Genomic DNA, 10,320 nt, shown 5'->3' on the forward strand with positions numbered 1-10,320 from the left:
CAAGACCAGGTCAAGTTGGACCCATAGTGTACAGCAAGGGGTCTGAGACTTATTTGAAGTGAAATGAGAAGCTACTGTAGACTTTTAATAAATGATTGTCAGCTAGAAAATTAATTTTTGACCTGTTCAAAAAGAATATAAAAATTGTTTTATTCAACCAGAACGTTAAGAATAGAAAGTATTTCAGTTCACCAGTGTCTGAATACAACTTTCAAAAACTACACTTTTAAAAAAAAATATGAATATCTATGTTAGGTAAATGGCTATGATAATTAGCTGAGTTATATCCTCTCTGTCAAATTCAAACTTTCACAAAGAAACCTAAGTGTGGGTTTTTACTTCTTAAGTTTAAAATAAATCTCACTGAAATATTTCACAATTATTTGGGAAGGGTTCAGAATTTAGTATTAGTCAAATGAATTTGCCAAGGGGGAAGGAACTTAACCTGTACAGATATGCAACTAATAGAATGTTCAAAGACAAGAATGAGAACCAAGAGTCATTGAGGACATTAGTGAAGAAAGGAGAACTGTGTTTGGGCATCTAAATCTCACTAGTGACAGCAATAAACGAGCTTACTTTGGGTTTCAGAATTGTTTGATATGCTGCAATCTACTATGTGAAATATAATCTTCAAAGAGAATTGATAAAAGCCTCAATATTTGGGACTTTTAAACTCAGACTGGATAACATATTAGGAAGGATTTTCAAGGAATCAGTTCTGCACTGGGAAGAAACTGAACTCTATGACATGTTTCATCCTTATACTTTTTTAGTGTTCAATAAAATTTTTAAAAATGGGGAGAGGAGATTATTCAGAATTCTTTTTATCTTCACATATGCAGGGTTTTCTTTTTCTCTCAAGGATAACTGTACTAATACAACTAATAAAAGTGAAAATATAACATTATAGCATTGCAATTTTAGATGTGTTGTGGATAAGATGACATCAAAGAAATAGATGCAATTTCTGATTGACTGAATCTTAAGGAGACGAGCTTTTAATGAGACATGAGGCAAATTATTTACCTTTTTGCACCTCATATATTTCTACTATAAAAATGGGAGAACTAAGGTCTATGGCCATGCCACCCTGAACCCTGAACATGCCCAATCTCGTCTGATCTTGGAAGCTAAGCAGGGTTGGGCCTGGTTAATACATGGATGGGAGACCACTTAGGAATACCAGGCACCATAGGCAAAAAAAAAAAAAAAAAAAAAAGGGAGAACTAGGGGTAAATCTCTATATAGCACATTTACTATTAATCTATCTTTGATCTATGTTTATAACATATTTATAAATATATAATGTTTATAACATAAATAAATAATAAATGCATGCATTAATAAATAAATATATGCATACTGCTCAGTCAAAACTCTTCCCCTAGCAAACTGGGACTGATTGAAGTGAAAAGGAAATATATCAGTTTTTATAACTGAAAATCTAGATGGTAAATTCAGGCACGGCTGGATCTAGGAGCTCAAGTGATGTTTTTCTAAGAAAACTCTATGCATGGGTATAGATGTGGGTTGGGGTGGGTTAGTACTGGGCGCAGAGGGAAGATACACAGACATAGCGGGCAAGGAAAAACAACAAAATCTACCACACATTCAAACATAAATGTTTTAATATGGATTGGGTTCCCTGTCAATAAAAGAGATTTAATAAGATAGACATTGATTTCTCTTTTTCTAAACAATGCAGATGTAGGCAACCCAGAACTGTCTTGGAAGCTCTTCCATCACCTGGGAGCCAGGCTACTTCCAACTTTCTGCTCTGCTATCCCTACAATGTGGTCTTTATCCTCAGTTTCCAGGATGGAGTCCTAGCCAATAAACCCATATTCCAAGCAGCAGGAAGGAGGAAGGAAGAAAGGTGGCAATGATTCTACCACTCTCTTCTGACAGAAATTTTCTAGAAGCAGCCATACTAGACTAGACTTCCACTTACTCCCGGGGCCATAGTCAACTGCAAGGCATGCTGGGACTTATAGTTTTTATTCCAGGCAACTATATGTCACCTAAAAAAAGTTGAGGGTCCTAAAAGGGAAAGAATGTATATTCAAGTAAATAAGTCTTTTGCATAACATTGGTAAAATGTAAGTGCCAAATGATTGAGAATTTTTGTGGAGTTCGCTTAAACCTAGGTTGTGAAACAGTTCTTGAAATATAGTAAGCACTCAATAAATATTTGTTGAAAGAATGAATGGGTAAATATCCACATATGTAGAAAAACAGGTGAAATGTGTTAATGGTAATGCAAGTTCACCAAAACTCCTTTACAGATTGCAACAGCATAAAAGCAGCTTAAAAGCAGCATCTTCATCTTCCATAGATGACATGAATGGTAAAACATGAGTTGTAAAGTCACAGATGTAGATTGATATCATAGGTTCATCACTTACTAAATTTGTGATCTTGACAGATTGATGTGATCTCACTGACCCGCAAAATATAATATTAGGTATAATCTAAATTTATAGAAGACTTCAACTGAGTAAAACAGAGAATAGAATACCTTACACATAATAAGCACTCAATAATGGTCATTTCTCTTCCATTTTCAATTAAATTCTGTATTTCTAAATAAAACTTGGCCAACTACTCCAGTTTCTCCAGGATTACCTCTGAAAAAAAATATATGACTCTGAATGTTATCCTTAGATGGGGTTGTTTGGTGCTCACAGCATATTGAAGCAGATACTAAAAGCTTGAGTTATACAAATTTTTAACCCAAATCTCTTTGGTAGATTTTTACATGCAAATGTATTAAAGTTAAATCCTGCAAAAGGAACCCAATAATAAACAAAGCCCTTAAAATCAATGTTACATATTGGAACATGTCTCTGTTAAGCATGGACACGTTCTTGTCCTTACATATATGTACACAGATAAAATAAGACATGTATTTGATTATGAATCAGCTTGTCATAGTTTGGTAATCCAGTACAAAAATCTAAACTGAAGAAATAAAAACAGAGCTATTAAAGAACAACATAACACAACCTGCTTCCTTAAAAATACAAACACAAAATAAAATGAGAAAAAAGCCGCCCTAATATTTAAAATTATTATATTTTTGTTTGCTTTAATTGATTTAATAATTCTAAAAAGAAAATAAATAGATAACTTACTAAAGTAAATTAAGCTTGGTTAAGATACATATTATCTTTCAGGAGTCACCTGAAGAAAGATTCATGGCTAAGATAATCACTAAAGGTTGAATTTGCTGGAAAAACTAATTTTGAAGTAGGTCAGGAATTCTTTCAAAGCAATAGATAGACTGAAAAACATTCAAACTGTCAACTCCAAATCAAGTAACAGTGTTGATCCTATAAAATTCTTTCACTGTCACTATGAAGTAAAGTAAAAAAAAAAAAAAAAAGAAAGAAAAGAAAACAAGAAAATAGTCAGCACCATTAAACTGTAAATTGCTTTTAGGATTTATATTTTCCCATCCTTCTAAAGTAGCATTTAATAAAATAATCTGTTTCTCACTCCAATTCAATCATAATAAAACAGAGATTCCCAAACCCAACTTGCTACTATTTCTTCACTGAGTTCTAAGCACCTTTCATTTATCCTTAGAACCAGAATCTTTTTATCAGAAAAGGTATTTACTCATAAATCCAATAAGTATTATGAATTTTTGAGGGAAAATAGCAATGACCTATAGCTGAGATGTTTTCTCTCCTAAGCCACTTGTGTAGAAACCCATAAAATGACATGAATCCCTAGGAATTTGTTTGGCCTTAATTTGTGGGAGTTTTATTGTTATTTTGTTTCCTTGATGGAGAAGAGCAGAGAGGGAGCCAGCATTTGTTGAGCACTTACTTTGGGCCATGTGCTTCACAAATGTTACAATATTTAATCCTCAAACAACCTAAGCAAGTTTATGTTAATATTCTCATTTTATATTTGGGAAATTGATGTTCCCGAGGCACTGTGACTTGCTAAAGATAATTCATCTAGGAAGTGGCAGAATCTGATTCGGGCAAGGCTTGGGTCTGTTGCCTTTTGTCTTTCCAAAATAGCAACTAAACAATGTCTTCCCAATAACTCAGCTAAACAATACAACTTCACCACCAGTGTGGAAAGCTGAGGACAGCTAGGAAAAAGATCCACTCCACCAAGAATAAGTGAAAGGCCCTCTTGTCAAAGACAGGTAATTATTTTAGCAAATTACTCAAAGTAGTGAGCTGGCATAAGGAAAGGACTTATGAAAATTCAAGTTTAGCAAAACAAATTTTCAGTTCTTCACAAATTCTTCTTGCCTGCTTTCTTATGTACCCACAGCCACCACAGATACCAAATCTAAAGTTGTGATTCAGAGATATTCCAGTGAGCAAATATTTATAAACATCATAACTCAAACATGCAGCTAAGGAAATAACAAGAATCAGATTTATTTGTGCAGGTCTCCTGTTTCCTGTGGTCATAATCATATAAATACAGCAGCAATAATGCATCTTCCATTTGCTGAGAGCTTACAGGGCATTATGCTAAGGGCATTTCAAGCATATTAATTAATCTTCGACAACCTTTTGAGGTAAGAACTATTATTTCTCCCTCTAGAAGGTGTTTAAGTAATGTGGCTTAAGAGGTTAAAAAACTCGGCTGAGGTCCCACAGCTGGTGAGCAGCAGAGTGAAGATTGGAAATCCCATCCATCAGAAACTCAAATTCACATACATTGGTGCTCGTGTCTCTATCACTACTTGGTCCCCTCTGTTTCCCTTTCAACTTATCTCTACCTCCTTCCAAGGATGAGTTTATTCAGGCTTCAGAGTGGGCAAAACAGAAATTATGGTCAGGAAATTTTCTCAAATGTATAGACTAGTTATTTTTTATAATTTATCCAATTTATTTATATAAAAAGCATATTAATTTATATAAAAAGCATATTTTTTGTTCTCTTTGCATTGCTTTTTACTGAAATCAGCTTTTTCTCCTTTTACTACTTTTCCAGGCCCTATTTAGTCCAAAATGTGTTTATGATATTAAAAAGTTTTTGTTACACCCAAAGGTAAGATGGAAGCTTCATTCCCAGTCCTCTTAAGCAATATGAATCAGAACTAAAAGAGACCACTCACGAGAGAGACAAAAATCTTTGCCTATTCATTTTCTTCATTTATCTCCTTTGGAATATTTTTCAATTCCTTTGTTAGAGGAGTGTCTTAGTATCTTTCCCTGTTTTATTACATTAGCAGTTTCTCATTTATTTGCAGCCTTCTCTTGTTATCAGCATTTTTCCCTATCTTAAAAGCAGAGTTGAGTTTTTGGTCCCTTTAAACTTTATAAGATAGTAAAAATATAACTCCATGGAGACTTTTGCCTTATTCAATTTTTACTCAGCTTGCATGTCTGAATCAAATCATTCCCATGTTAATTGATGGGAAAAACTCGTTTACTAGATCACAACTAGAAATGAAATTTGATAGGTTAGACCTTGTCCCTCAGGACACACATATTACCAAATCCTTGGTGGGAATTCTATTTTTAGAGAAGGTAAAAATGGAAGCAACCAGATAAATTTTGTTGGAGTGTCAGTTCAATGGATGGGTGTCAGAAACGTGAATACATTTCTCTTTTTTTCACAGACGCTCTGAAAACTGCTGTTCTGTGTGATGAATCTCTAAAGTAATGAAGGAAGCTGTCTTCGACATGTTTCACTTGACAATCTCCTTACTTTCGTAGTCCCTCTATTTATACATTGCTGGGAATATACACTAACATGTCCCACAATGTTTTATAAACAGAATATTTTGTGACTTTAGAAAATTTAACCGATAATTTTTAAAGCACATAACTTGAGTAAAGAAAATACAACCTCTATTATTGCTAGAAAAACTTCCTGTTTTTCCTGCCAGTCATCACGATGACTTGAATTACTTAAAGGATGACTTCCTTTTAACTGCTGAAAATATCCTCTCTAATTTGGGTTTAAAGGGTTTTTTTAATTACTTGTATTTCCTATTCAAATGTGGAGAATAAATACTCTATAGAAACTTGAGACTTGCTTGTAAAATTAAAATTAAGCAAGTAATGTTGCAATGACACAACTTCCTTGATTAGTATTATTACTTTCTTAAGCAAGTAACATAGAGGGCCATCAGTTATATCTCAAGCACCCCTGTGAGACTGAAATACTTAGCGGTCAAAGTAAAAAACTGTCTTAGGTGGGAGGTTTCCAGTCACATCTTTGATATAAATAACCAGAAAGCCTCAGGAAACAAGACTAAGTTATTAGCTCATTGGTTTGGAATCATCTGGCCGCAGGCCCTAATATAGAGCTTCCAGAAAGTCATATATGGACAGCAGGTAGTTTTAGTTGTGGCAGATGCCAGCTGGGAAAAAGGGAAGTTTCTGTCGTTGTCATGGATAAGCTGATATTTCTGTCACTCTTGCCAGCTACAAAATCCATGTTAAGTCCTTGCTATATAGAATAGTCATGTTTTTAGGATTACTAGGGGAAGATCAGAGCCCTAAATTTTCACTAATTGGATTTCAAATAGATTATCTGATATCATGACTTTAGAGTACCAACACAGAAGGGGGAAGAAATGAAATCTACCTTTTCTCTTGTAAAGAAGTGCTTCTATTGTTCAGGACCTAGGATGGTAATTGCATTTTTTTAATAAGAGGGCTATTAGGGGGTACCTTAAAACCTCCTTTAAAGGACACTGGGGGATTTTTGGCCCTAGCCCAAAGATACCCATGTTCTCTAGTATTCAAGGACTACATTTTCCCCAAATATATTCCATATTTCCAAATAATGGTTTAAAACCCCATCCAGCAAGACCTCAAGAGTCTAATATTTTACCAAATCCTCCTCTCCACTGAGGACTCCCTTATGCGTTCAGTAAACAATGAGTGAAGCAGAAAAGGCATACTGTCCTGCACACAGTAATGGACACGACAATTTTCAAGGAATAATTAAAAGCGGAGTTTAAAGACTGTTACTATGTCAGTCTCGCTGTGATGCTTAAATTGCCCTTTACCTCGTCTCTAGTGGAACGACTTGCTCCTCTGTGTCCCCAGGAGACAGTGTACATTTCTCTATTATATATACTATATACCACAGTGGAGTGTTGGGGTTGAGTTTATGTGTCTCTCTTCCTTGGGTGCAAAGCACACACAATATGTTCTGCTTCGTAGTTTCAACATCTAGCTCAATTCTTGGCATATCAACAATGCTCAATAAATATTTATTATTTAGATATTTTATCTTTGAAGGGAAATTCTTAAGAAAGTTAGAATTGTAGCTGATATAACAACTGTAGCCAAGTACTTATTTGTGATAGACTTAAGTTATCTCAAATTTGGTCTGCCGGTAAACTAAATTACTGTAAATTTCTCCTCTTTATTGCTAGAAGACTCCTAGGGAGCAAGTTTGCCTCAGCAACTCTGGTTTTCCACACTCATGGGGGAGTCAGAACAGAACAATCTGAGTGAGTGCACTTACTGGTCACTTACTTGTGCTGAGTATGAGAAAGAAAGAACAAGAAGACAAAGAAAAATAAATTATGTAAGCCGCTTAGTAGCATTGCCAGGTAAATGTTGAATATGAAAGAAAATAGACTTAAAAAAATAAAAGGATTTCCTGTACAAATTAGTAATTTTCATTTAATTGAGATTCTTAGTGACACATTTTTAAAACTAAAACTATCACATTTTAAAATATATTCTTGCTGTTTGAAAATCGTAAAATCTCTGTTATTGTTGATTTATATCTCGAAATGTCCTTCAGGCCTATTTCCTTAAGTATTCATTTTAAAATATGCATTTTAGATTTTTTTAAAGAAACAAAATGTGTATGCATGAAATTACATTAAATATTCTCATGACATCTTTTACATGGTTGGGAGTTTACTCCCAGCCCCTCTCTATTGGAATGTAAATCCTCTAGGTTATTACTTTTTAAATGTTTTATATTGACTCAGAATCATTACCTCAGACAAAAATCTTACCGTAATCATTAAAAACAAGAAGTTTCTCACATGCCTCCACTTTCCCAGTTTGCTGCTAGGGCTCATTGTAGAGTTGTCCTTAAGACCAAGTTGATTCTTAATAAGAAATGAAGCTCTTAGAAAATTGTCTGGTAAATAAATATCAAGCCCCATTTCATAGACATTTATTCTTAAAACAAATAACCAGGAAAAGTTTATTCACTCAAATTAGTTTATTTAAATAACTCCTATATTTCTATAATGACGAAAATACACATTGGTTCCTTTGTGTTTATAAAAGGAAAAATGAGAAAATTAAGCAGTGATTGAAAAATGAATGTGTTCAATTATTCTTCTAATTTAGATTCGACTAATTTTGTTTGGTTTCCTGGGATTGTCAGTATGATCCAATCTCACCATGCTAAAAATATACAGAAACTCAGTGTCAGGAGAGGTAGATAGCAATTCTATAGCAAATAATAATGTACAATTTGTATTTCACTTTATAGCTTACACGTGATATTTAATCCTTATCCAGTCTTTAGCAGCAAGCATCTTAATTTTGCAGAGAAAGAAACTAAGACCCTTCAGTATGGCTGACCATGGAACAGCCAGTTATAGTAGACTAAGATTAAACTTTTGATTCCACAAAGGCAAGTGATTTTCTACATTGTCAAAGAATAATTTTCAAGAGTATAAAATCATGACCCTCAGGCAAATATAAAATGAATACATGTCAAAGGTTTAATATAACTTGTTAATTAATGAAGTAACCAATAAGATGTTAAACCAATCCAAAGATCATTTAAGATGTTAGGTCTATATAGGCAATTTAACAGATTGCTGAGTTAGATACAAAACTGGTTAATGTTTAACATGACCAGAACCCAAAAGTTCTGGGGTTATCTGTTTCATCCCATCAAAAGCATTTAAATCTCTACCAGACAAAAACCTACAAGTTAACATTTGCTATACGTACTTTAAAAATAGCCCAATAAATAAAAAGTCAAGCTCAGCTCTGTTTTGAAAGCACATCCAGTATTCTCTTTTGCTTATTTCTACATCTCAGATCATTTTTCTGACAGTATATCATAGCTTCTTTACTATAGACAGAAGAAAACTTAAAGACACATTGCTGTGAATTTTCAAATAAGAGAGAATTGGCTATGAAATGTTGAGAAATCATAGTACAGAGCAAACTTGGCCAGAAGGCATTAGGAATAGTAGCCATTAATTTTCAGCAAGGGAATCAAGAGTGTCTTCCTAAAAGGAAGAATTGCAAATAATGCTAGGCTTGGAAAATAATAGCTACAGCCATAAAGCAAAAGTTTGTCTTTATGAATCCATGTTCATTTACTATTTCACAAGTTTCCTGCCCTGTGCCAGGCAAAGAGAGTTCTCAGACAAAAAAGACAAAGTTCCTGCATATCCTCCAGGTGCTCCCTGTACAATGGGGAAATGAGTCAGTTGTCAGTAATCTGGTTATAATAGTTAAGCTCCTGTGAAAGTGCAGGCGAGGCGATCTGTTTCAGAGAAGAGGTGATGGGATTAGGAAAAACTTGAAAGAAGTGACCAGCCCTTGAGCTCTGGTTTGAAAGAAACAGAAAAGTTTATCTCAAAGAAGGGAAGGGTGTTCTAGAAAGTCAAGAGATGTATGGGCTTTTGAAGTGTTATGTATTTTAAAGCAAGAAGCGAGGGTGAAGTGAGAAATGAGAAATGAAGTTGGAGAGATATCAAGGAAGGAGACAAGTTAGGGACGTCTCTGCTCTGCTGAGAAGACCTTTATCCTGCAGGTAAAGGAGGCTATTGTAAAAATTTAAGCTGGGAAATATAATGGTTCGCTTGGGTCTCTGGTGACAGGATGAAGAATGGATTTAAAGGTGAAGGGAACAGAAACAGGGAGACCGGTTAGGAGACTAACATGGTTATAAGATAAGGAGTTGGTAACAGAGGTAAGAATAGTGATCCAAGGCTGTGAAAACAGGTTGGGGAGGATATTTCCTGGGGACACTCACCTGACTAGCTCTCTCTCCACTTACTGTTTCCCTCTTTGACAACAGGGGAAATGGTTTTCTGCTGCATAAGATGGCTTAACTGTAGGAGAACCTTTACAAAGTCCCCTGAGAGCCAAAGAAAAGAGATAACAGGCTTCCCTCAGCTCCCTGTAGAGATCCTGATGGCCCCCTGCTATCATGACAGCCGCCTGCTCTACCCTCCCTGCTCTCCTCCTGTCCTGCTCTCTGACCTGAAGCCACATAAAATTATTTCTTTTCTTCATTTTTTAGTTTTTACACTATGGATTCCATTGATGACTTCTGAAAAGAAGCTCTTGTTGTAAAAAAAAGAGCCATACATTTCCACACTGCAGA

General features: G+C 34.8%; 1 pseudogene; it reads left to right on the plus strand.

The window, feature by feature from the left end:
* Nucleotides 1–1,075: 1,075 nt before the first annotated feature.
* Nucleotides 1,076–1,201, plus strand: LOC120595135 (uncharacterized; annotated as a pseudogene).
* Nucleotides 1,202–10,320: the final 9,119 nt, after the last annotated feature.

This window comes from Pteropus medius, unplaced genomic scaffold, assembly GCF_902729225.1.
Source record: "Pteropus medius unplaced genomic scaffold, Ma_sr-lr_union100, whole genome shotgun sequence".
Classification (NCBI taxonomy): Eukaryota; Metazoa; Chordata; class Mammalia; order Chiroptera; family Pteropodidae; genus Pteropus; species Pteropus medius.